The sequence below is a fragment of the Pinus tabuliformis genome, chromosome 4_1, assembly GCF_031772625.1.
Source record: "Pinus tabuliformis cultivar Carrire ecotype Pingquan chromosome 4_1, CPIR1, whole genome shotgun sequence".
Classification (NCBI taxonomy): domain Eukaryota; kingdom Viridiplantae; phylum Streptophyta; class Pinopsida; order Pinales; family Pinaceae; genus Pinus; species Pinus tabuliformis.
Window position 1 is genome coordinate 749,366,111 of NC_142303.1, and position 27,374 is coordinate 749,393,484.

A 27,374-nucleotide genomic window follows, 5' to 3' on the forward strand; every position below is an offset into this window, starting at 1 on the left:
TTATTTAAATTTTAAATTATATAAATTAAACTCATTCAATTTATAATTAAACTTAATGAATAAACAACTAAAAATATATTTTAAAATCAAACTAACAATTTCACTTAAACATTTTATTTATTTGAGGAAGTTACACAATATTTTCAATTTGATTGTGCTATTTTCATTTTCGCTGGTATAATTTCACTGTAAAGTTAATCAATTAATGAGTTGATATTCTCATAGTTTGAGTAGTGTAGTTTTTTTTTTTTATTAATTGATGTTGTGTTCCCCTTCAAGCTCAGATAATATCAAGATACTGAAATTTAAAAATGTTGAATCAAATGTACATATATGATTAAAATGATCATAATTTAACAATCCTATAAGCTTCTCTGGGCACTTTTGAGAGCCATTGCTAATTTTATTAATGTTAAATTTTAACAACTTTCACTTAAAATAAAGTAGACCTAAAACTTTGTAAATTTTAACGAAACCTTGTAAATTTTAACGAGACATTGCCCATGAGGACGTTTTCAAAATTTTAACGGGACATTGTCATGACGAAGATTTCTTTTTTTTTAAATCTTCAAGCACACACATTTCTGGGATTAATGTGAAAGACTTTTGCAACAGCCATTCTAAGTTCGCTAGCCATATTCCAACTCTAAAGAACGAAGTATTTAGGGAACATTGCCCCATTTCCAACTCTAAAGAACGAAGTATTTAGGGAACATTGCCCCATTTCCAACTCTAAAGAATGAGGTATTTGGTGAACATCGACACCCTTCTGGGTTGGACCATTAGATAAAGACAGCGTTCAGCGTCAGAGCAGGGGGACAGCTAGAGAATCATGAAAACCAAAGCGAAAGAAGCTATGAAGGATCCAAGAGCCCGCTCCAGAAGGAGAAGCCCAAGCTCTTAATCAGGAAAAGTTGGAGATCTCACAGGACATCGCAAGGGTTTTAAACATTGTCATTTGAAGGGAATTCGTAAGGTTTTAATCATTGGCATTTGAATTGATAGAGATATTCCAGGTAAAGCTTTTCTGTTTTTTTTTTTTTTTTGTCAGTTTCATTTTTATTGGTTTTTGGCATGGCCAGTAATTTTATAAGGAATTTTGCTCTGCAACAGGGGAATGCAAAGAAGAGGGTTCACCATCGTGGAAGAAGGTGAAACGAGGGTGGTTTGTGCAAGTCTAAGGGATCAGCCTCATTCTTCGTCTGGAATCAGGTTGGTATACATTTGTCATTTTCTTTCTATGTATGCATTCTGTCATTACCTATTTTTCGATACGGAAAAAGAAAACAACTAGGTAAACCCCCAGAAGATAATGAGGTTAATATTTAGAAATCTGATGTCATCTCGTGGTTGACAGTATGAACTAGGTGTATATTCTTTCATTAATATAGAAAAGAAAACGGCTAGTTAACCCCGTAAGGTACTGTGGTTAATATTTAGAAAATCCGAAATCATCTAGTGGTTAATATCCAGAGCTAGCTAGATGATTACGTTGGCCAGTCATGGTATAGCTTTTAATTATAATTTTACTTTTGTATTAGCAGTGTTGTGCATAAAGCCGTTCATGCTGGTATTTTGTAGGTTTTTTTTCCAAGGAAAAAGCGTAATTTTCATTAAGAAATTTAAGAAAATTACATGTTGTAAGCCAGCATTTGAGAAATGCTTTCACTACTATCAGCAGAGTGTCAGTCCAGACGTTATGAGCATTATATTTCCATATCTTCCTTCATTAAACTTGAAGGATAAAAAATAAACCAGGTCTGTATTTGCAATGTTAAAAACTGTATAGCAGAAATAAACAAAAAACAAAAAACTAGGATGATCATATTGATCAGTCCTGAAAATGAACCGTCTCTTCGATGAAAGGCCTATGGTAGATCTGGAAAAAGTCTCCATCCCTGTACTCTTGAATCAACCACTGTCCTCTGGTCAGCTGCGCGGCCTCTTTGGAAAGAAGATCAACGACTTCATTCCTTTCTTTGTAGATATGAGAGCAGACAAAAGACTCAAACTGAGATTTTAATTCAATAGCTTCCTCCACTAAGTCTCTGAGTGTGTGCAAGTGACAATTATAGATCCCATTTATCCAGTTAATGATGAGCTGAGAGTCTCCAAATATTTGAAGGTTATGATAGTGTTTTACCCTGGCAAAGAGGAGGAGATGTCTAAGACTGTTTAGTTCCGCGTAGTTGTTTGTGCCTCTCCCTAATCCCACTTTTATTTTGAAGCTCACTGAATCATTAGATATAGGACTGCCCTTCCCTCGCAACCCTCCAGTTGGGCCGAGCCATCGAAGTACACCCATGGCTGACTTCTGTCTATTACTTCTGGGATTATTTCCCGAGGGGGATGCTGGATTGGATACTCAGGGATTGAGTTATAAATGGCCAACATATGATTGCAGGCTGCCGCTCCCAATATATCTTTATCCTGGAAAATTCTATGGTTCCGGATAATCCATATGCCCCAGCGTATAATGAGAGGTAAGTTTTTTACTTTCTGGTTGGCCGTGCTTGACTACCATGTCTGCCAAGCCTCATTTACATTGTGGCATGTCCAACGAAGGTGAACTGAGAGCGCTGTGGTAATGATATTCCAGATATTAGCCGGTACTGAGCAATGGAGAAAGAGGTGATCGGTGTCCTCAATGGCAGCTTTGCATAGGCTACATATGAAAGGGCCATGGAAATTTTGATTTTTCAGGTTTTGGTCTGTGGGAATTTTATTTGAAAAGATAGTCCAAATGAGTAGCCGAGCTTTATGGGGGGCTTTCAGCTTCCAAATGAATCGCCACCACCAGCAGATAACTCCCATTGCTCGAGTTTCCATGATTGATGCAAATCCAACCTTTGGAGAGTATATGCCGGTGGGGACCTTGGCCCATATCAACTTATCCTCTTTTGCTGAGATCTTGATGTTTGCCTCCTCCAGCGCCCCAACGAACCTCATCCACTCCCTGCTCCATCTGCCACTTATGCCCAGATGCTCAAAATCCCTCCATTGCATATTTGGCCTCTCATGCTGCTCCTCCGCCGAGATGTGTGCAAGTTGTGAGAACCCTGCTGCTGTGAGTTCCTGTCTCATCTCTCGTGGCAAAATATGGGCATTTTCGCTTCTTGCCCAGGCATTGGAGCCAATTCTGATTTGGGATCCATCCCCCACCTTCCATGCTAGGCCCTGTTTTATGATATCAATTGAGTGCGTGATGGCCTTCTAGATGATTGAGACCCCCATGGGACTGTGGCTGGGGCTATGATTCCAATCTGAAATTGATAGTGGATAAATGTACTTGTAAACTACATCCTTCCAGAGGCTGCTCGAGGTAATGATTTACCAACACAATTTTGCTCCTAGGGCCTTTGCAAAGTCCTGGGGATCCTTGAATCCCCAACGTCCCCATTTCTTGGGTTTTGCTATCCTTTCCCAATTGACCCAAGCGAAAGTTTTACCTACTGTTTGGCCACGCCATAGGAATTTGTAGCAGATCTGCTTGATTTTGCGAGGAATGCCTTTAGGGATCCAAGCCAAAGACATCCAGTAGACTGGAAATGCCTCAAGGACTAATTTTATGAGGGTGAGTCTACCAGCCTTAGAGAGCTACTTCTACTGCCAAATATTTATTCGGGCTTCAATTTTTGGAAGCATCCACGCCCAATCTGCAATGTGGTACCCGTTTGGCTTAAGCTTGAAACCCAGGTACTTCAGTCCAGCTTCTAGCTCCTGCCTTACGAACCCGAAGTGCTGGGAGGCATATCTTTGTTCATTTGGGAGACAGGAGCTGAAAATGATTGCTAATTTGTCGAAGTTCGGCTCCATTCCTGTTGCTTTACAGAAAAGAGATAAAATTGACTCGAAATTAGAGGTATCTCTAAAGGAGCCATTTAGAAAAATTAGAACATCATCAACAAAAAGAAGGTGAGAAATAATGGTCCTGACATTGATTTCCACGCCTCCTAGAGTGCCATTTATTCTTGCTGATTTTATGAGCCTACTGAGACCTTCCATAGTCAGAAGGAATAGCGTTGGAAGAAGTTAGATCCTGCCCCATTGATTAGGACGCTAAAAGAAACAGTTGTGAAACAACTTCCCACCCATTTGATGAATTGGTGAGGAAACCCAATGTGTGTGAACATGAGCTGAAGATAAGTCCAATTTACTCTGTTAAAAGCCTTAGATAAGTCAATCTTGAGTATGGCAGCTCTTTTAGAATGGGTTTTGATGGAGTGAAGCATTTTATGAGTGGTGCCTATGGCCTCTTGGATATGGCGGTGTCTAAGGAAGGCAAATTGTTTCTTTGAGATCATCCTGGAGAGGATTGGCTTTATGCGGAGGGCAATAATCTTGGAGGTAATTGGTGGGCCCTAGTATTGCAGCAATGATGCTGCAACTCCTGGGACTCCCTTCTTTACTTTTATCAACTCGGTTGTTCGTAACAAACTTGGAAGCGATGGTGCTATATGCACAAGTACTAGCTCTTGCCGCAGGCTGTCACTTGATCAACTGGCACAAGTTCGCTAGGAGCTTAAGCCAACTTCTATGAGCTCTTAGAAGAAGCTTTTAACTGTGATGGACGAAAGCTAACTCAAAAGAGGCTAGTCTACTTGCAGAAAGAAGCTGAAAACTGAAAGGAAATGCAAACCCTAGCAAACCCTAGTTTTACCGACTAACCTTACTAGTGCAAGAAAAGAGATGAAAGCTGCGGAAATGGATGCCATTGACTTTTGGAAAGGTAAAATGCATGTGACTAAGCTACTTCTGAAGAAAAATATGGAAAAAACATCTTTTTGTACTTTTGAGTAATCTTGCAGAATTATTATGCATGTGCTTTAACTGTTTTTGATTGTGCAGAGGTTGATTGGCGAAAGGAAATGGAGTGGGCGCTTGCAGGAGGTCGGGAAGGTGAGAAGAGGGCCTAAGGGGTCCCTAGCACCCTTTCAGAGAGTTTCACAGTGATCAGATCTCGAAAAACTGCTCACGTGAACTTCTATAGGAAGTCTGCAGGGGTTTTACAGGAAGTTCTACAGGAAGAGCCGAAAGAGGATTTTGGAGGGTTGATGGTGGGAAAAAGGTGGGAAAGTGGAAATGGAGGATGGATGAGGATGTGAAGGGGTCTAGGACCTGGTGAATGAAGCTAAGGAGTGATGAAGGTGGTTGGATTTGTTCAAGGATGGAGGGAGCAATGTTGCACAAGAATGTAGAAATTAGGTCAAATTGGAAAAGCGTGGTGAATGAAGGGAAGAAATCTGGAATTAGGGGTTGGAGCAGGTGGTATGATGGAGGAAGGATAGGTGGCAATGTATCACAGGTGTTCTGCACACTATTTTCCAAAACCGATTGAACAAAGACTAGAAAAACCAGAGAGCTATCTATTTTGACCTAATCTGACCCAAAAACCAGAAACATGATGAATAGAAGTTTATAGACAGGAAATCATGCAAGATAACTATGGAAACTAAGCAAGAACAGATCTAAACATGCAAGTACAATTGGTATCAACTTTTCCACCTAAAAATCTAACACTAGCAATCGCATGGAAAGGCAAAAACAGTGTTTTTGTGGCAGCAAGTATGCCTTGGTCTCAGCTCATGGTCCCAAGGAGGGAGAGATGAGATCAAGGATTGCTTGATGGCCTTTTTGCAGATCTTTTCTGTTACCAAACTGTCAAATCAACCTGAAGCATGAAAAGCTATTTTAATAATCAAAAACAACCTAAGTAACAAAGCAAGATCTTAACCTAAATAACAGAAATTATTCTATGAATGCAAGGAAAACACATAAAAATACACGAAGGAGGTACTGGCACTTGGGTTGGGCCCATCCCCAAGAGCTACGGCCTCCTAAGAAAGCTCAGAGCTGGTGCAAAGCGAAATTTATCTCCATTACTCAAAAAATAATCATGTCACAAAACTGTTTACAGCAAGAGCTCGCAAATGAGCTGAAATGCAGAGTTGCACTAAAGTGCGAAAAACAACTGTTCAATAGCTAAACTACTAAGGCTTGAAGCCTTCCTACTTATGCAACACGAGGACTCCCAAACAGTTCTCCTTAACTTTAGGAGCTTGGCTGCCAAAACTGCAGTTAATCAGCCACTTCACAAAACCTGCTCGGCTGCCCCTTGAAATCATCTTTGGTGGGTTGTTGAACTCCGAGCTGATGGTGGAGAACTCGAGAAAGGGGTCATTTAGTGCAGGAGACACCCTTCCTACAAATCCTCAGCCTTGTTCCTTCGTTTTTGGTTGTCAACTTGCTCATAAATGCTTGACTTTGGTCCAAAAGATGTCCAAAAATATGCAATAAGCACGTATTAGACTTTGTGGTCAAGTGACTATTCTCATTCATTCAATTAACATAAATATATTCAAAAGCATGCATAAAACTATGAAGAATGGTGGATTAATCGAGAATAACAGGCAAAATGAGCCCATAAAGTTACTCATTTTTGGGGCTCATCATCACCCCCCTGCTGAATGTGGTTCTCATCCTCTGAGCAACTAATCCAGCTCATTATCTTTGATTGCTTTGACTGCCTCTCTGACATCCCAGGCTTCCGAGGTGATGTCCTCTTCTTGGTCAGGAAACCCTGCGTTTCTCTCTACTTCCTCCCATTGCCTGTGTTCTTCTTCTTCTTTGACCCCTTCCAGTAGTCCCAAAAGCAATGGAGGACTGAACTTTAGGCCAATCCAGTTGGACTTCAGATTTTGCATTGACTGTTTATAAAGTGGCACTCTTGCCAAAGCCTCCCTCATCCTTGTTGGGGAGTGGTACTCTCTTATTTTCAGACTGTGGGACAATGTGTTCCATCTCCTTGTGCAAGCATGAATGCAGTTATCACCCAACAGTCTTTCCATGTCTTCAAAGTGAGCAGTGGCCTGAGCTTGCCTTTCAACTTAGTCTGGGAGAACCTGAGGGTTGTTGGCAAGGTGTTGATGGGCATATACTAAAGCTGAGGGATCTTTTGGTTCTGCTCTGATCATGAGTGGCTCACTTAGCTCCCTGTCCATAATTTTCCGAATTTTTGCTGCCCTCTTTTCCTCATGGCTTAACCAGGAAGCCATGGCCATGAGTTGCACATCTCCCAATGCGGCATTGGGGTCCCATAGATTCATGTTTGAAAGTGCCAAGTTGTGTAAATAGAATTTTGCTAACTTGGCATTATCTTCAGCTGAGCTACTGTCACACAAATACATGAACTAATTGTAATTATGGAATGGAATGGTGCCCCTTTGGGTCAATGTGTTAATTTGAAATTGCAACCATTGATCTTTAAGATATAATGCATATGACTTAGCAGGTTGCCTACATTGTAAGGCTTCAACTGCCCCGCTGGCCATGCAGACGATTTGGGCTTCTTTCTCTTGCACCTGTTGTTTTAAAACCTGTATTTCTTCTGCTGCCTGTGACTCCTTTTCCTGTAGCAGTTTTGTTAGCATCTCAACATCAGCTTGCAACTTTTCCTCTCTCTGCTGTTCCTTGGTTGTTTCCTTGTTTGCTGGAGGTCCTTCTTGCTGCTGCTGCTCTCCCAAAATGGACGGCCTATCTTCCTTATGACCTTCCTGCAACTGCTTTTTCAACAACTCATTTTCTTCCTGTAATTTGGCTCTTTGACTGCTTTCCATGTGCCTCACCATGGCCAACTCTTTTCTTGACTCTTTGAGCTGTTCTTCCAGGTGGCCTATGTCTGCAACACCCTTGGATTTGGCAATTCTCATCCAAGTGTGAGTCCTAACCTGTTCTTGTTCCAATGCAAAGAAAAGTGGTACAACAAACTTCTGTGGGATGATCTTCCCACCTTCTAACTGGTTGTAATATGAGCCCAAGTTAGGCTGAGGGCTTGGTTCCAGTATCTCCTCGATCTTTTCTTCTCCCTGTGATTGTTTGGTTGCCTTCTCCAATTTCTCAGTCTCTTTTAATTTAGCTAGAGTTTCTTGTAGAGATGTTTTAGCTTCCTGTAGAGCTGCCTTTGAGTCCATCATCCTAATTCTCTCTCTCCAAGTGGAGGTTTTTGGGCTTCCCCTTTCATAGGTGATAGATATCTTTGAAGGAGACTCTTCTTTCGATTTAGTGGTTGTGTCCTCAATGACAATTGGTTCCTTTAATTGTGGCTGGGGTTTGCTCACTTTGATCCTTGTGCTTCTCCTGGCTTTAAAGTACATGGAGGTTTGCCTCTTTCTTTTTCCTTTTTGTTTTGTAGGTGTGCTTAATGCAGCAAGCACAACTGCTGCCTCCCTTGCCAACGCCTCAGGGGATTTCTCTTCCCGCTGTTATTTTTCTTCGCTTCCTGTAGAAATCTGTGTGTCCACTGTTTCTGTCTGTATGATTGATATCTCAGGGTGTGCCTTTCCCTTTTCTTTCTGGGTGCCTGCTTTGGCTGTGGCAGCCTTCATTTGGGCTTTCTCGGACTTTTCCTTTCTACTCTGTATCCTCTTTTCCCTTGCTGTTTTTGCTGTTGTTTCTTCCTCTGTTTTAGGCTCAACAGTCTTGCCAAATTCTTCTTTTTCTTTCTGTTTTTCCTCTGTTTTGCCCTCTGCTTGAATGTCCTGTGCTCCCTCATCATTGTTCTTCTGAATTTCTTCAGTTTGCTCCCCCTCCTCACTGCTGGATGGGGTGATGTTCGTAGCCAAAGTTCTAATGTTATCATCCCTGGACATGTTTCTGAAGATTTCCCAAGATATGGGGACAGTGTAGGTGTGTAAAGCATCTTTCACCAACAGTTTGATGAGCCCATGGTGGGCCAACTGATCTGGGATCCCTTCACTTAGGTTTGTACCACATTCAATTAAGGACTGAAGAAGGAAATATGGGATGCTTAGTTTCTTGGCTGGAGGCAAGTCCATCCCATGCCTTAATTCATGTAACAACCTGAAATGATATCCATAGATGATGCTAAACCTCCCTTCACATTTGATATACTTCATAATTTGATAACTAACTTCACTCCAAAGAGGAGGCAAGCTTGTCCTTCTAACTCCGTTTTTGTCTTCTACAGGATGCTCCTCGGGCAGAAAAAATGTTTTCTTAGCAACTTGGCCCAATGATCTCTCTTCTTTGCTCCAAGGGAGCCCTAATGGTAGACCAATAATTCTACTGATGAGCTCAGGGGTAGGTTCTAGGGTCAAACCCCTAAAACTAACTGTGGCATGTGTCTTTGAATGTGGTCTCAGGGACATTAAAAACTCTTCAGTTATCTCCTCATCATAACCCTGAATTTTGTCAAAGAAGGATTTCCAATTTGCCCGGGTGAAAAGGTCTACCACCTCAGGGTGCTTGTGCAACTTGTTAGAGTTTGAGGGTTCTTTCCTTATGAATCCTCCTGGCATGGTGTTGAGTGCTCTTTTTATGTTTTAACCAGAAAAGAAAATGCTCAGGAAAATAAACAGTCAATCACTGAAACAGAGGATAACTGAATTCGGTTTCTTCTGAACCCAAGAAGGAATTTCTCGTGTGTTCCTTACAATATCAAATAGCAATAATTCTCCTGTTTTAAGACTGCTGTCACCCAGAATTTAACTGTCTGTTTATGAAAAGAAGAATTTTGTTTTTACAGAACAGAGCATAAGGATGCAGGTTCTCTTCTCAGCACATAGATAGATATGTAAATTCAGTTTTTTTCACGCACACAGGCTGGCCTCTACTGTTGCATGTCTCTTCCTTCCAGGAGAATTTAAAAAATGCTGAGGAGATTTCCAATGCAGAGGAAAAAACTGGGTAAACTTGGTGAAATATGCAGGTAGACTTTCACTTTTTCTCAATGCACAGGCAGACTTTTACTCTCGTTTTTCAATTTAATGCCATTCAATTCACCACCTTGCACAAACAAATCATGCACAAAGAAGTTTTCTCAAGCCTACCTCGTTCAACGCTATATTGCCAAACCCCAGGTCTTCTGAAGCAGATGCAACAAAACCCTCTCTGTTCTGGAGTCCCTCTGTTTGCAGTTGCTGTCCGCTCCAGGCAAGAAGGTCTGAAGGTGACGGAATAGATAGGAAGGAAGAGCTGGTGCCCTCTACTAGGCTTATAAAGCCTTCTGTAACTACCACGGTCGGTTGAGCAATATCCAACCCTTGTAGTGAAACTTCCATGTCTGCCAACCCTATATCATTTTGGTTTACCTGTTCTTCCAGTGTAGAGGCGATAGCCGGTCTAGCACTGTTAAATTGGCAACTAGGGCCAAACTCCATGTGGGTCGGCTTATTTATGGCAGCTGATATTTTTATTGGATCCCTCTCGTCGAGAGGTGTAGGATTGATCCAAAGATCATCCGATTTCGATAAGTATTTATGGAGATATGAATTTATTTTGTTTATGTAATTATTATGAAGCCGACCAGCTCTTATGTAGGCTCTAGAAGCCCAAACGTCGTGTCTATTCATCATCTACACATTAGTATAAATAGATGAGGTTTGATGTCATTTGAGGACACAATTCTTGAGTGATCTCCTCCTCTCCACGTCTTGGGTTTTTGGAGGAGTGAGACACCAAGAGAAACACACGCTGGCCCAAAGATGATGCCCTACCAACGATCATGAAAACCTACCAATGCAGATGATGGAGACATATATACGCTAGACATGAAGTTGTTCATGGTTATATATACGCTGGACATGAAGCTGTTCATGGTTATATATAGATATGCTGGTCAAGAAGACACGTACGCAGTCAAGAGTGCCAAAGTCATCAAGCCGCAGTGATGAAGAGGTAAGTCGTTGTACATCGCAGCCATCGTAATATGCTATTCATGGTTATACGCAGTCTAGGGTTACGCAGGGCATAAGATTAATACGTAGGTCATCTATCTAGCCGCAGTAAGGGTAGGAACTGATATGCTATAATGGAGTACATACGCACTGCATGAAGACAAGACAGTCAACGTGATGCCATCTGGAATCATTACACGTTGTTCATGGATAAATACAGTCAACGTGATGACATCCGGATTCAACGCAGTCATAAAGAGTTGTTCAACGTAGCAATAGCTTCATATACTTAGGCATATATATATATATATATATATATATACACACACACATATATATATATATACACGCAATCACTTAGGCAATATATATATATATATATATATACATGCAATCAATATATATATACACGCACAACTTTCACACTCAGGTATACACGCAGTCACTCAGGCAATTGGACTTCAGGAATGTATATACGTAGGTGGATTCATATACATGCAGATGGACTTCATGTATATATATACGTAGGTGGACACCTAGGTGACTTCATGAATATATATACGCAGGTGGACTTCATGAATATATATACGCAGGTGACTTCATGAATATATATACGCAGGTGGACTTCATGACTGTATATACGTAGGTGGATTCATATACATGCAGGTAACTTCATGAATATATATACGCAGGTAGACTTCATGAGTATATATACACAGGTGGACTTCATGACTGTATATACGTTGGGCAATCATGGGTATATATTCGTTGAGCAGTGTTGATATGATGCATGGGTAGCATGAAGCTTGATATGATGCATGGGCAACATGAAGCTTGATTTGATGCATGGGCAGCATGAAGCTTGATATGATGCATGGGCAACATGAAGCTTGATTTGATGCATGGGTAACATGAAGCAATAAGATCATGGACATGGGCAGCATGAGATCATGGAAATGAAGGGCAGCATGATGATGGATAAGATCATGGACATGAGCAACGTGATTAGTGAAGCATGGTGTAGTATGTAGTGGTGCAGAAAGAGGACCAGATGCCGCTTGATGATAGGTATCAGTTGAAGCAGAATGTCTTCAACTGATCTCATTGTTATAGAAGATGATCTATGCTTAGATCTAGACAAGTCAAAGTGTTGACTTCTGTTGTAATTGTACTCTCTCTCTCTCTCTCTTTCTCTGCTGAACTTTGAAGATAAAAGAAGATTTGATCAAAGGGTTTTCCCACACATTGTGGGGTTTGTCCCTGGCTTGCGCCATATCTTGTGTCCTCTTGTCTTGGCTTGTCTTCTGCATATTATATTTATGTTCTATCTGCAGTTTATCGTAATGCTGATGTGATTGCTAACTGTGAAAATTTAAATAAATTGCTCTAGCATAGAACATACCTAAACTTAACATGGTATCAGAGCTGAGGTGAAGACAATGCCCAAGCAAGAGTGAAAGAGCAATCTCCGAAGACAGTTGGGACAAGACAGAAGGATCAATGGGTTCCTCATAATTCACCTAGGGTGAAGTCAAAGAAGAGAATGTTATCAGAATGGCGCAGCGGAAGATTCTGATGGTCCATCTTAAGATCACTTCATTGGGAAGTTCGGATCTAAGGGTGGAAGGAAAGGCGGATGCCTTGTTGAAATAAGTTCGGCCGTTATGCGCAGGAGTGTCCGAATGGCAGAGACACATCTCTTGATGAAGATAACAATCATTCCTGGGACATCTTCAATGATCAAAAGAATGACTGGTAATGCAAGTCATCAAGGAAATGGTCGACTCTTCCACGAAAGCAAGGAACCCCAAAATCTCTTTTATGTACCTAATCGAACCCGATGTCCATCTCGGAAATGGAAGTCAAAGGTTGCAGGGTGGCACTTATCGATGGAAAGGTACGTGTTTGAAAATAGATCTTTTAAAGATGTTTTTGAGTTCAGGTAAAGCAGCAGGTTCACAGGTTTGGAACAACCCGAGGAGTTTGAGAATCATGATCAAGGAATCTCATGTATACAGATGGAAGAAAGCCCTCTATGGCTTGAAGAAAAACACCTCCGGCATAATATGAGAGGATTGATAGCTGTCTAATGCAGCTGAGATTCACTAGGAGTGAAACCGATCCAAACCATTACTCGAAGGTTGTGGATTATAAACCTCTCTGACAGGTGCAAACCCTCTCATTTATAGGAGACAGAGGGAGTTGGATTTTGAATGTGAGAAGATAAGCTGCAAGCTTGTGACTGCCTCAAGGATCTTAACTTTCAGAAGTTATATGGTAATGATGTCGGACCAGATTTGGGAAATGCCTCTGAGTTTCATAAACTCATTCGCGTTGATGTTCTTGGAGAACCTCCGTCCGGACATCTGTGTTGCAGTTAGCATGGTGAGCTCATATTTGAGCCTCACTGGATTGGTGCCAAGAATCTTCTGAGATATCTTCAGGGCACAATCTCTCATGGATTGAGATACACTAGTGGAAATATGAAACCACATGATTATTCGAATGATGAGTGGGCAGGCAGTATGGAGGATCACTAGAGCACTTCCCAGTGCTGTCTCTCTTTGGAATCTGCCTCGATATCCTGGATGAGCAGGAAGCAGAAGTCGGTGACTCTGAGTAGAATACATTGCTGATAGCATGGCCTTCTGTGAGGCAGTCTGGTTGTTGAAACTCTTCAGTGAGCTGTTTGTACACATGATGAATACCACTGTGATTCTCTGTGACAACTAGAGGTGGGATTTGATTATTGAGGAATCTCATATTCGACAATTGCTCCAGCAAATAGACATCAAATACTGCCTTATCTGGGATATGGTAAGTCGATGATCAAGGAGGCTCCATCACACTGAGATGATGTACAGGACAGAGCCCTGAGGAAAGATCAAATTTGTGATTTTCCCGAACGACTTGGAGTCGTCGAGAGACCTTTGTAAAAGGGTCCTGCATGCTGCATACATTGAACTCTAGGAGCTTTGGGGGGCTTGCAGTTCTATTGGAGCAACATACGACCACAGGGTGACTCACCCTCCCCTGGTGGTGCGCACTGAAACAAGATGATTCGATCTCTTGTGCGACAAGATGATTCGCTCTCTTGTGGGACAAGATGATTCGCTCTCTTGTGTAGCAGGATGATTAGTTCTCCTGTGAGGCCTGGATTGATGTGTTCTCCATGGCGATTGTAGCCGGATTGATGTGTTCTCCTGTGAGGCCTGGATTGATGTGTTCTCCATGGCGATTGTAGCAGGATTGATGTGTTCTCCTGTGAGGCCTGGATTGATGTGTTCTCCATGGCGATTGTAGCAGGATTGATGTGTTCTCTTGTGAGGCCTGGATTGATGTGTTCTCCATGGCAACCTGGATTGATGTGTTCTCCATGGCGATTGTAGCAGGATTGATGTGTTCTCCTGTGAGGACAGGATTGATTAAATTCTCCTGTCGAGGCATCCTACCCATGCAGTCTGGGACTCATGGGAAGTACCTCTCATCTGATCAATGAGCAGGGAAATGAAGTTAGGGACCATAGTAGTACCGATGGACGCATCGTTGTATCTACCGTACTCCCTACGCTAGGATGTCCTCCATTGATCTGGGATCAATGATACTGGTCTGGGACCAGTGGTAGGAGTTGTACATGCTATGACGCTGACTTCGGGTCGGCTGAGACTGGTCTGGGACCAGTGGTACATACTCCGAGACTGACTTCGTGTCAGTGCAGTACTGGTTTGGGACCAGTGAGAGTGGTACATACTATGACGCTGACTTTGGGTCGGTTGAGACTGGTCTGGGACCAGTGGTACACTCTCTGAGACTGCGATACCGGTCTGGGACCAGTGGTAGGAGTGGTACTTACTATGAAGCTGACTTCGGGTCAGTTGAGACTGGTCTGGGACTAGTGGTATGCACTCTGAGACTGACTTCAGGTCAGTGGAGAATGATATGACTCATTCTCGATCAATTCTTCTTCTTCATAGTTTAGCGGAGATGAGCAGAGCAGAGCAGAGCTAGCAGAGCAAAGCTAGCAGAGCTGAGCTGAGCAGAGCAGAGCCAGTAGAGCTGAGTAGAGCAGAGCTAGCAGAGCCAGCAGCGCTGAGCAGAGCAGAGCCGAGCCAGCAACGCTGAGCAGAGCAGAGCAAAGCCAGCAGAGCTGAGCAGAGCCAGCAGAGCTAGGCAGAGTAGTGCAAGGCACTAATGGCAGAGATAGTACAGTCGTACATATGGATCAACGGATGGAGTTCTCCCTAGTTGAGAGGGAGTGTTAAATTGGCAACTAGGGCCAAACTCCATGTGGGTCGGCTTATTTATGGCAGCTGATATTTTTATTGGATCCCTCTCGTCGAGAGGTGTAGGATTGATCCAAAGATCATCCGATTTCGATAAGTATTTATGGAGATACGAATTTATTTTGTTTATGTAATTATTATGAAGCCGACCAGCTCTTATGTAGGCTCTAGAAGCCCAAACGTCGTGTCTATTCATCATCTACACATTAGTATAAATAGATGAGGTTTGATGTCATTTGAGGACACAATTCTTGAGTGATCTCCTCCTCTCGACGTCTTGGGTTTTTGGAGAAGGAGTGAGACACCAAGAGAAACACACGCTGGCCCAAAGATGATGCCCTACCAACGATCATGAAAACCTACCAATGCAGATGATGGAGACATATATACGCTAGACATGGAGTTGTTCATGGTTATATATACGTTGGACATGAAGCTGTTCATGGTTATATATAGATATGCTGGTCAAGGAGACACGTACGCAGTCAAGAGTGCCAAAGTCATCAAGCCGCAATGATGAAGAGATATGCTGGTCAAGAAGACACGTACGCAGTCAAGAGTGCCAAAGTCATCAAGCCGCAGTGATGAAGAGGTAAGTCGTTGTACATTGCAGCCATCGTAATATGCTGTTCATGGTTATACGCAGTCTAGGGTTACGCAGGGCATAAGATTAATACGTAGGTCATCTATCTAGCCGCAGTAAGGGTAGGAACTTATATGCTATAATGGAGTACATACGCACTGCATGAAGACAAGACAGTCAACGTGATGCCATCCGGAATCATTACACGTTAATCATGGATAAATACAGTCAACGTGATGACATCCGGATTCAACGCAGTCATAAAGAGTTGTTCAACGTAGCAATAGCTTCATATACTCTGGCAATATATATATATATATATACACGCAATCACTTAGGTAATATATATATACACGCAATCAATATATATATATACACGCACAACTTTCACACTCAGGTATACACGCAGTCACTCAGGCAATTGGACTTCAGGAATGTATATACGTAGGTGGATTCATATACATGCAGATGGACTTCATGTATATATATATACACAGGTGGACACCTAGGTGACTTCATGAATATATATACGCAGGTGGACTTCATGAATATATATACGCAGGTGACTTCATGAATATATATACGCAGGTGGACTTCAGGAATGTATATACGTAGGTGGATTCATATACATGCAGGTAACTTCATGAATATATATACGCAGGTAGACTTCATGAATATATATACACAGGTGGACTTCATGACTGTATATACGTTGGGCAGTCACTCTGGGCAATCATGGGTATATATTCGTTGAGCAGTGTTGATATGATGCATGGGCAGCATGAAGCTTGATATGATGCATGGGCAACATGCTTGATTTGATGCATGGGCAGCATGAAGCTTGATATGATGCATGGGCAACATGAAGCTTGATTTGATGCATGGGCAGCATGAAGCTTGATATGATGCATGGGCAACATGAAGCTTGATTTGATGCATGGGCAGCATGAAGCTTGATATGATGCATGGGCAACATGAAGCTTGATTTGATGCATGGGTAACATGAAGCAATAAGATCATGGACATGGGCAGCATGAGATCATGGAAATGAAGGGCAGCATGATGATGGATAAGATCATGGACATGAGCAACGTGATTAGTGAAGCATGGTGTAGTATGTAGTGGTGCAGAAAGAGGATCAGATGCCGCTTGATGATATGTATCAGTTGAAGCAGAATGTCTTCAACCGATCTCATTGTTATAGAAGATGATCTATGCTTAGATCTAGACAAGTCAAAGTGTTGACTTCTGTTGTAATTGTACTCTCTCTCTCTCTCTCTCTTTCTCTGCTGAACTTTGAAGATAAAAGAAGATTTGATCAAAGGGTTTCCCCACACATTGTGGGGTTTGTCCCTGGCTTGCGCCATATCTTGTGTCCTCTTGTCTTCGCTTGTCTTCTGCATATTATATTTATGTTCTATCTGCAGTTTATCGTAATGCTGATGTGATTGCTAACTGTGAAAATTTAAATAAATTGCTCTAGCATAGAACATACCTAAACTTAACAAGCACCCTCATGGGTTTGTGGATAGGATGTCACGAAAATCTCGGTTTGAGAGTAGTTGTCTAAGGTGTAGTCAACAAGTTCCTCCTCGTAACCCTCCTCCATCCCCGACAACTTTGCGAAAACCGAAGGGAAACGGGTCAGAAACCGCAGGGCAACGAACCCGTGTAACCGTTGCGGGTAGAGCACAAGCCACAAACCTTTAAGCCGTGACAGGTATCGCCCAGGTAACCTGCTGCTTTGTGGTAAGGACTCACTAACCACTACTCATACGTTGGCAGAGAGAAAAGGGGCCGAAAGTTTCTGACCGGGGAACTGCAAGTGTTTGCGGTGGTAAAACTGTCTGACCACCTTTGAAAACTAATGCTGACACTTGCTTCGCGCTGTAACAAGGGGAATCCCGTGACTGCTCCGCTTATTTCTCACTGTAACCACCCACGCTCTTACCTGAACCCTAGCGCTGAGTGAGAGAGAGTGGTGTCAAGAGTGGATCCGGCTTTGAGTCCCTTCCCCTTCGCTTTTTCCCCGTTCGCTGGAGCTCCATTGTCCCCCAAGTTTATTATTTGTATTTTGTAGTTAGTTGTTTATAGTTTTGTATTTTTTTTGTTTCACATTGTGTATTAACTATTAGCTTTGGGGGCCTAAATGTTTGAATTTAATTAGTAGGTTGAATTTAGTTGGGCAGTAGATTGAATATAGGGGCATCAATGTTTTACATTATAGCCAACTTTTTATAGCTTCATTCTTTGTTTCATATTCTTGTGTGTAAAGATCACCCGTTTCAGGCAGGTCAATGCAGATTGCTCTTATGCTAGAGGTATCTAGTAGTTTGGGAGAGTTGCAAGTATAAGGAGACTTGCACAAATAATGTAACACTAGGAAGGACCGTAACCCTGTTCAACCATAAGTGGTTTGTCTTATGTCTGTAGAGGTATCTAGTAGTTTGGGAGAGTTGCAGGTATAAGGAGACCTGCACAAATAATGTAATACTAGGAAGGACCGTAACCCTGTTCCGTAACCATGTTCAACCATAAGTGGTTTGTCTTATGTCTATGTTGAAGTTTCTAAGTCTACTTAGTTAGAAACCCTCCATGTACTTTATCTGATTTATTCTTACCTACTTGTTCTGTTACTTAACAAGTTATTTACAATGTAAATACTGAAAATAAACACTAGTGCATGCTCAACATATTACAGATCAATAACTGAAAGAAACAGAAACAATCACACCATATGACACCATTATTTTTGGATCAATGTCCCCGGAAAAACCTAATGTGGGAAAACCAGTGCAACTGTTTGAGGGTTTTCTTATTAAGCAATATCAAAGTACAATCTAGGTGCCGAAACTGGCCTACCCAACAGAGAATTTCCTTAGCAGTAATACCTCTCAGTTTGAGATAAATCTCTTGGCTGAAACCCCGGATAATCCTTTCGGCAGCTCCTCAGCACTAATCTGCCCCAGAGACCCCAACGTCAACCTTTCCTGGATTGCGTCAACCCCTCTTTGCCCAACGCTGGCCCTGCGTCACCTCGGATGGGTCTGCGTCAGCCTTAGGAGGCCCTGCGTTAGCCCTTTGGCCCTCTGCATCAGCAACGCTGGCCTCTCTGAGGCTCTGCGCAACTCCCAACTGCCTCTGCGTGGCCCTGCGTGAGCCCTGGCTAGCTCTACGTCACTCTCCCAAGCTACTGCGCTGCTCTCCCGACACTATCTCTGCCTCTCTGTCTCTCTGTACTCAATGCCCCTCAGCTGCAACTCTCGATCACTAATTCTATCTTTCTTAGCAAACCTCACTCTAGAGAATAGAATGACTAATCACTCTGGTGTATTCTCCAAGTGACCCTCAAGCCTCCTTTTATACTTTTCCTGTTGACATATCAACGACCGAGATTAAGTCCCTAATCAACGGCTAAAATTAGATCTGGCTTGATCCATATCTTTTGGACCATTTTAACACAGTTTCATATTAATACACATTAATATTTTATTTTCCCTAAGTTTAGACTTAGGAACTCCATTAAAAATATTAATTATTTTAATATCTCTTGAACTGTTTAGAATCTGCCCAAACCCTTTCTGGGTATTGGAGATCTCATATGCCCCAACCTCTCCACCAAATTTCATGGCTAGAGCACATCCGATGCTACCCCAAATCAACAGTGTATAGTCAATGAATGATTTGTTTTTTCTAATTTGTTAAATTAGCTTGTCTGATTTATGATTTTGGCTCTATTGTTAAACTAGGGTCATTAACATCGTCACACTATGTTTCAATCATTAAATTTTGGAGCTGAATTTAATTTGTGCTGGATTTAATTTGTAGACTGAATTTAGTTAGATGGTATATTGAATATTATAGGGGCCTTGATGATTATCCACAGTTTGTACATGTAGAACAAATTTTCAGTCATTATTGTCTTTAATAGAATCAAATTCAATATTGAAAGCTTACATTGCTACGAAAGTTGATAAGTTTGTGACATGGGATCTTAAATTGCCCCTCACTCAGCCAGCAAGTTGGCCAAACAGATCCATAGGGTCTACTTCGGAATCTTCTATTAAAAATATAAACTGCTGAAATGATTGAAAAGGTCATGTTTCTAAATCATCTATTTTCCAGCAGGTTGGCCAGGTCAACTCATAGGGTCCATTTTCTTTGTGATATTAGATTTAATTAATGATCCTGGTCTATTAAATAAACTTTGTCCTCTAAATATTGAATCCGGTGTTGCACTAGGGCAGGAACAGATATAATTTCAGCCAATAGTTAAAAATAATTGGGTTTTATATCAGTTAGCCATTGATAATGCAGAACCAAAAAAATCCATGAAAATACTGTTTTTGTTCACTTCTTGTTCATACATATTAGCCCATCTCATTGTCATCTATCCTTTTTATTTTATTTAGAAACATTTAATGATGCACCCTACCTTCAAGCTGGTAGGCAACAGTGAGTTTTCCTCATGCTTCACGAAGAGCCTGAACCACAATTGGCTTATGAAGAGTGAACATGTCACTAACGGGATTTGAACCGGGGTGGGAACAAAAACAATTCTTCCTTTCAAATACTCTATCGATCCCAATTGACAAAATGTCATCAATCTTACTGTTTGTGTTACTTCTTGTTCATACATATTAGCCCATCCCAATGTCATCTATGATTTTTTAAATTTTATTTTAAAACATTTATTGATGCACCCTACCCTCCAGCTCATAGGCAATGGTGAGATATCCTCATGGTTCACAAAGAGCGTCAACAACAGTTGGCTTATGAAGAGTGAACGTGTCACTAACAAGTTTTAAACTTGGGTGGGAACAATAACAATTCTTCCTATCAAACACTTGAGCCATCCTAACTAACAAAATACCATCAATCTTATTGCCTGATTGTTCATATTTAAGATGAAAATTCTATATTAAAACTGAATGGAGATAAAACAACCATTGTTCCCCTTTTTCTCTTCGCGTTTCCTTTCTCAATTGTGAACCCGCACTTATCTCATTGAGCTTTTGTGGATCCTCTCTTTGGTCTGTTTTGAGTCCTCTTGCTCAATGGACCTTGTTCCTCTCCTTTTGAGGACGTTGTCTCCTTGCCCTCCACCTCCTCTGTGTGCCACATTCCTTCTGGCCCCTCTCTCGTTTAGTTGTCATTGTTATTGCCTAAAATTTTCCTATGCTGACTCCCTTGTCAGTTGTGGTACTTTTTTTTCCCTTTCCTTGATGTGTTGGATCCTGTAGTCCAATTTTCATTTCTTGGCCTTTTCCTTGTGAGCATTCCTCGTTACTCCCTGCCTTGCTTTCTTTTTAGTGTTTTTCCCTTTTGTTAGGAAATCCCCTACGACAACTTGCTGCTCCCTTTTTATTTTAATTTTTTAAGTTTTATGAGTCTTTTGGATGATAGCAACTTGGTAGCGTCCTCCTCCTTGTAGTATTGCACCTTTTGCTCATGAAGGTAATTTTTTTGGCTAGATTTACATCCTCTTGTCACTAGTGCTGGTTTGTAAGCTTGTTGCATTTTATTTTGCTGTGTCACCTTTGTCGGGTCTCTTATTTTTGCTTTGCTTTGCATTTTACTCTCTTGTTTTCATCTTTGTTTTATATGAATGCTTCCTTTAGTGATGGAATAGCTTGGCTATTCCAGATTGGAATGCTTCCTTAGATTTTCTAAATGATGGTCAGCAGACTTAGCACTAAAATAATTCCTAAATTACTAGACCGCTGAAACCTGAAAGTTACACACAACTGCTGTTGTCATATTGCTAAAATATACAAGCACATGCTGCAAAAAACTTAGAGAAGGAACTCATGGGTCTGTCTTAAATATCTTTACTGTTCTTAAGCAGGAAGAAAAACATAATTGCAGAATACTTGCTAAATCATTGTTAAAAGTAGAAAAACACAGAAACTCAGTAGATGGACAGTGAAGACTTGTTATTGCTTGCTCATAATTCTGCAATGAAGTCTGCTACAGGAAAACAGAAGCAAACTAAATACACTGTTTGCCATTCAAAAACTGAAGAATAAACCTACATCCCTATCTTCTTTTTTACAGACTGAGAAGAAGAGTAGGTACAATGAATCTAGACACATGCACAACAATGCCTTGGCTGTAGATGATCTGAGGCATGTAAGCATGCACCTTACCTACTAGACTGAATCTGACTAACTAAACTTATACTTGAGCTAATAATTAGAAAACTGCTAAGTAAAAATAAAGTTAACACATGCAACTGCACGCGCCATCTTTTGCTGAACTGAGAAACAACTTGCAAACTAACACATGCTGTTAATTTTCCTTAGGGATATATTGTTCTTTGCTTTGATAATTGCATTACGTCATTTATATTTAAAATTCACCCCACAGTATTATAACATCATTACATCATGTGCAATTATGTAGCAAGAACAATATCAACAACAATGCAGCAGAACATAAAGTAACAACAAAAGAAAAACAAGCACACATAGAGACACCAGGATTGGTCGAAGACTAGGGCAAAACCCCACAAGGGGGAAAACCTGGAATTCAATTCTTCTTCTTCTATTAGATTTCATCAACTGTTCAGCTGAGATACAAGTACATCCATGGAGAAATACATCTTTACAACAGACCATCTAGGGCCTACCCAGGCCAGTTCACAACTTTGTTTGTGAACTGACATTTGATAAATCATCAGTGCTGCAATCATAATGTCATGGCAATATCATCATTACAGACATAGCAATACTGTCATCATGAAGATAGGTCATTAGATCACTGGCAGGTTGTATTGTCATTAGGGTTTCACTTGAGGTTGCTGCATATGTCTCAGAGATGCTGTAAGACTATAATATATACAGGAAGCCATTCAATGTCATAATACTGCCCATCATTGAGGCCTTAGACCTGCAAACGAAACTGCAAACCCTAACTGTTCCATGCATATATTATACTACTGATTCATAACTCAAAGAGAATATGTAATAGATTAGTGCCCTTATCGTTAAGACAATTGAGATCCAATATGTAAATGCTGTATACAATTTCTTATATGCCAAAAGAGACCATACGATTTATGCCATGTGTACGTATGTGTTGAGGCAAACAGAGAGCGATGAATGTCAAACCATGGATAGAGCCAAACTGTGATGTGACTATAACGTGGTGTCATCACAAAACTATAGTGTCAATGCGATGCCAAAACCTGTAATATGAATGGGATGCCTGGACCTGTAATATAAATGCGATGCCAAGATACATGTGTGGTGCCTGTCATACATAAGACTGTATGCGATGTGCCATAGTGTCAATGCGATGCCAAAACCTGTAATATAAATCGGATTCCTGGACCTGTAATATAAATGCGATGCCAAGACAAAAGTTTTATGTGATGGCAAGATACATGTGTGGTGCCTGTCATACATAAGACTGTATGCGATGTGCCATATATATGTGCAATGCCTGTATGAAAGACTGAGCGTTGTCCATATAAAAGACTGTATGTGACCCATATAAAAGACTGTGTGTTGTCCATTTCACAAAATGATGACCATTCACCGTTGAATTATATAAGAACCATATTTCTGCATTATATATGCGATGTCGTGATCTATTGAACGAGCCATGATAGCTACAGAGCGAGTCACACAAGAAGCGAGCAACTGATTGGGATACGGGCCACTGAAATGAGTTATGCGATCCACAAAAACGACTTCCATGTTGAAATATTTAACTAATTTCCGTCTTCATAATGACATATGTAATCATTATTTTATGTATTTGATCTGCAGAAAAATAAATTTATTATTGTCATTCTTGAGGCATAGGTTTCATGCACAAGGAAAATTTATTTATAGTTCAAGCACCCATTGAGCCCTTCTAGGGCTTGTCATTGAGTCTACAAGTCAATTGATTCATTGTAATTTGAGTCTACAAGTCTATTGATTCATTGTCATGTATGGCAGACCCTTTTGGGCATGTTACGTCTTGTAAAGAAAATTTATGTAAAGTCAAAAGTGTCAAATAGACCCTCCAAGACCTTGTCATCATCAAAAGAACAAGTCGACCTTCATGAGTGGACAAGTCGAACTAAAGGCAGCAATTCGACCTAGAAAGAAGCCTATATCTAAGAAGACTTCAACCTCATTTGAACATCATCCAATCATCTCTCAAGATCTAAGAAGAGAAGAGGATAAAAAAGGAAGCCGAATAACTAACAAAGAAGGAAAAGGAGAAAGCGAAGTTTTGGGATTGTTTTTGGGCTAATATCCTTCACATGTGCGAGTGAATTAGGGCACCTATTGCAGCAGCTAGATTGAATTGTAGACTTGCTACAAGAAGTTGAGTTAAGGTATACGTTGCAAGCTGAGTTCCATAGAAGGAAGAACCAACTCAAGCAAAGAACAAAAGAGGAAGAAATCATCATCTTCTCCACACGTGCAAGAACTAGGGTTTTTGCAGAAGAAACTGCCATTAGAGGAATTTTGAGGTCTAAAATGGGCCTCCTAAGAAAAATGTACAACCAAACTAAACTTTATAAGAACTAATAGGATTCAAGATGATGATGTCAACCATGGGGGATGATTCACCATTTTTGGAGTAAAAAAGTAAAAAGATTAAAAAATAATAAAACAATAAAACTACTTTTTCAACTCGTATTTTCAACTTATCTCCCTATGGGTTTACTCAAATTTCGAGCGGGAACACTCGTTGGATGCAGAATTTGATTCTTCATGCAAGGAGTACCCATGTTGCATACTTTCAATGGACCCTACTACACAAAAAATGAGAAATACATGAAAAGCGTATGCAACCATCGAAAGGATCCAACATGGGTACTCCTTGCATGAGGAATCAAATTCTGCATCCAATGAGTGTTCCCGCTCGAAATTTGAGTAAACCCATAGGGAGATAAGTTGAAAATACTAGTTGTTCATGTATTTCTCATTTTTTGTGTAGTAGGGTCCATTGAAAGTATGCAACATGGGTACTCCTTGCATGAGGAATCAATTTCTGCATCCAACGAGTATTCCCGCCCGAAATTTGAGTAAACCCATAGGGAGATAAGTTGAAAAAATGAGTTGAAAAGTAGTTTTTTTTTTGGTGATGCAATCCAATCTTATTTTATTATTTCCACTATTATTTTATAATTTCCTTAGGAGGCCCATTTTAGACCTCAAAATTCCCCTAATGTGGGGGTCGAAGTTGTAGAAGAATTTGCTGGGGGTCAAAGTTGCCGAAGAAACCGCTGGGGGTCGAAGTTGCAGAAGTTGTTGGAGTCGAGGTTGCTAGAGAAAATGAAAGCTCATCAAGGAGGAAGGATTGTCTTAGTCTTGGAGGGGACTTTGACAAAGGTCCTAGGTCTTGGAATTTGTCATTTGAAGTTCTATAAGAAGAGAAGAGTTTTTGTGGGTTTTCCTCTCAAGAGGAGAGGTTTTGGCCTTGGCTGATAGCTTATATCTTGTGTCCTATTGTCTCATTGATCTTCATTGTTTGGTAGCTGTTTGATAATAGAAAACACTAATAATAATCAAGTGAAAGAAGAAGCTAATCAAGTTAAGTAAAAATGCATCACAAGCAGTTATCAAAGTAAGAGAAATCACCTAATCCATATCCCTCTAGATTTCTCAACATTCCATCTGTAGGAATCTGCAAGCCTCAGATAATAATACGTGCTGCAGTGACCAAATAATACGAGCCATGAAAAGCATCGATGACCAAGTGCGATATAATCAAAGGACCAAAATCGAGTTGTATGACGCTCACTTAGAGAAGGGATTCTTATTTATATACTTTGAGGTGCCTTTCTATTCCAATCTAAGATATCCATGTCATTCGTCTTCTTCTCAGGAGGAGGAGACAAAGGAATGTCCCTTGCTTTCCCAAGGGCAACATATTTGTCGAATGTTACATCCCTACTAATTTCAACCTTCCTTTGACTAGGAATATATATTCTAAATGCTTTAGAATTTTCACAGCATCCAAAAAATGTACCTTTTCTTCCCATGGTTTCCAGCTTGTTTCTTTTGTCCTTCGGCACATGGAAATATACGTGGCGACCAAAGATACGATGATGGCTAACATCGGGCTTCACACTTGTAAATACTTCTTCGGGAGTCTTGTTGTCCAATGCTTGGTGAGGCACCCTATTTTGAACATAAACTGCGACATTCGTTGCTTCTCCCCAAAGGAACTTCAACAACTTTTGATCATGGAGCATGGCACATGCAACTTCTACAATAGACACGTTCTTTCTTTTAGCTACTCCATTTTGTTCTAGATTATAGGGCACAATCGTCTCTTTCTTAATCCCTTTCTTCTTGCAAAAATCTATGAACTCATTTGAAATGTACTCTCCACCGTTGTTGTACTTGAAGAGTTTAATTTTCTTCCCTGTTAGATTTTCGACCAAAGCTTTGAACTATTTGAACATTTCGAAAGCTTCATCCTTATGCTTCAAGTAATATATCCTTGTGAAATCATCAATGAAGGTGATGTAGTAGAGATGATCACCAATAGAATGTATGAGCATTGGTCCACATATGTCAGAATGAATGAGTTGGAGGATGTCATTTGTCTTATTCTCGCTAGAGGGGAATGGTCCCCTAGTCTTCTTTCCATTGGCACAGCCTGTACATACTCCATCATGTTGGGCTTGAACATCGAGAATTCCAGAGACTAACTTCTTCAATTTTGTAAGAGCATCATAATGTAGATGGGCCAATCTTCGGTGCCAGAGTTCACTTAGATGACTAGTATGCTTGACCAATGTTAGAAGAGGCCTTCCAGTGACTATATAAAGTCGTTCAAATCTCGATCCCAATGTGAATGCATTTCTCATAGAGGATCCAACAGGCCAAGTAAGAACCTTTCCCTTGATGAAAGCAACCCTCATCCCTTTGTCTTCCAAAGCAGATATTGTTAAATTTAGGTATGTTCTATGCTTAGAGCAATTTACTTCAATTTTTCATATTAGCCCAATGACAATATTCAGAGTAGCAATCACATCAGCATGATAGCAAAGTGAAGATAGAACATATACATAAACAATAGAAGACAAGCCAAGACAAGAAGACACAAGCTGTGGCACCATCCAGGGACAAACCCCAATGTGGGGAAACCCTTGATCAATTCCTCTTGGATTCTTTAATAGTTCAGCTGAGAGAAAGAGTACAATTATTAGAAGTCAATACTTGACTTGCCAAATAGGAGATCAAAGATCTTCTCAGTGACGATGACACAATGAGGTTGCAATTCTGATACCAAGGACTGAAGATATGCAGCAGATGATAGGCCTAGAACAACTCAACCAATTACCTAGAATACTGAGGCTTTCCTTCAATAAGACTCTCCTTCCTTTGCTACTTCACTGATCATGACAAGGCTGCTAATCTGACACCTTTCATATGCTGCAAGCACTGGTGCATTTCATGGCAGACCTGGTCACTGGTTAGGGCAAAAGTTCTCAGTGCCACAACACCCTGAACACATCCAACAGTCCACCTATTGACTGCGGCTAGCCTTCATACCGTCCCTCCAACTACATGCTGCCTTATAGGGCTGTTATCCTTCTGAACGCAACACTTAAAGGCCTCCAACTGTTGGCTATGGCCTGTGGCCTAGCCCAGCAGTGGACTGTAACTTTGGTCCCTTCAAACAGTGACCCAAACAACCCTTAAACAACAGTTCCTTGCTCCTCCTTTAAGCGGCTTCTACTGCCCTGCAAATCGAGCTCAAGAACAACCTTATCATGCCCAAACAGCCTTGAGTTAGACCACACTGTCACCTACAACAATGTGGCTTTAACACATATTCTTCACGTTGTTGTAG

The 27,374-nt window shown here is 40.9% G+C and overlaps 1 long non-coding RNA gene across 1 annotated transcript in view; it reads left to right on the plus strand.

Moving 5' to 3' along the window:
- The first annotated feature begins 654 nt into the window (after positions 1-654).
- The window catches only part of LOC149178313 (uncharacterized), a 78,356-nt gene continuing 51,636 nt past the window's right edge, over positions 655-27,374 (plus strand). The window contains exons 1-2 of the long non-coding RNA XR_016258181.1: positions 655-1,016; positions 1,114-1,212. This is a non-coding gene — a long non-coding RNA (uncharacterized LOC149178313). The remainder of the gene's footprint in view (positions 1,017-1,113; positions 1,213-27,374) is intronic.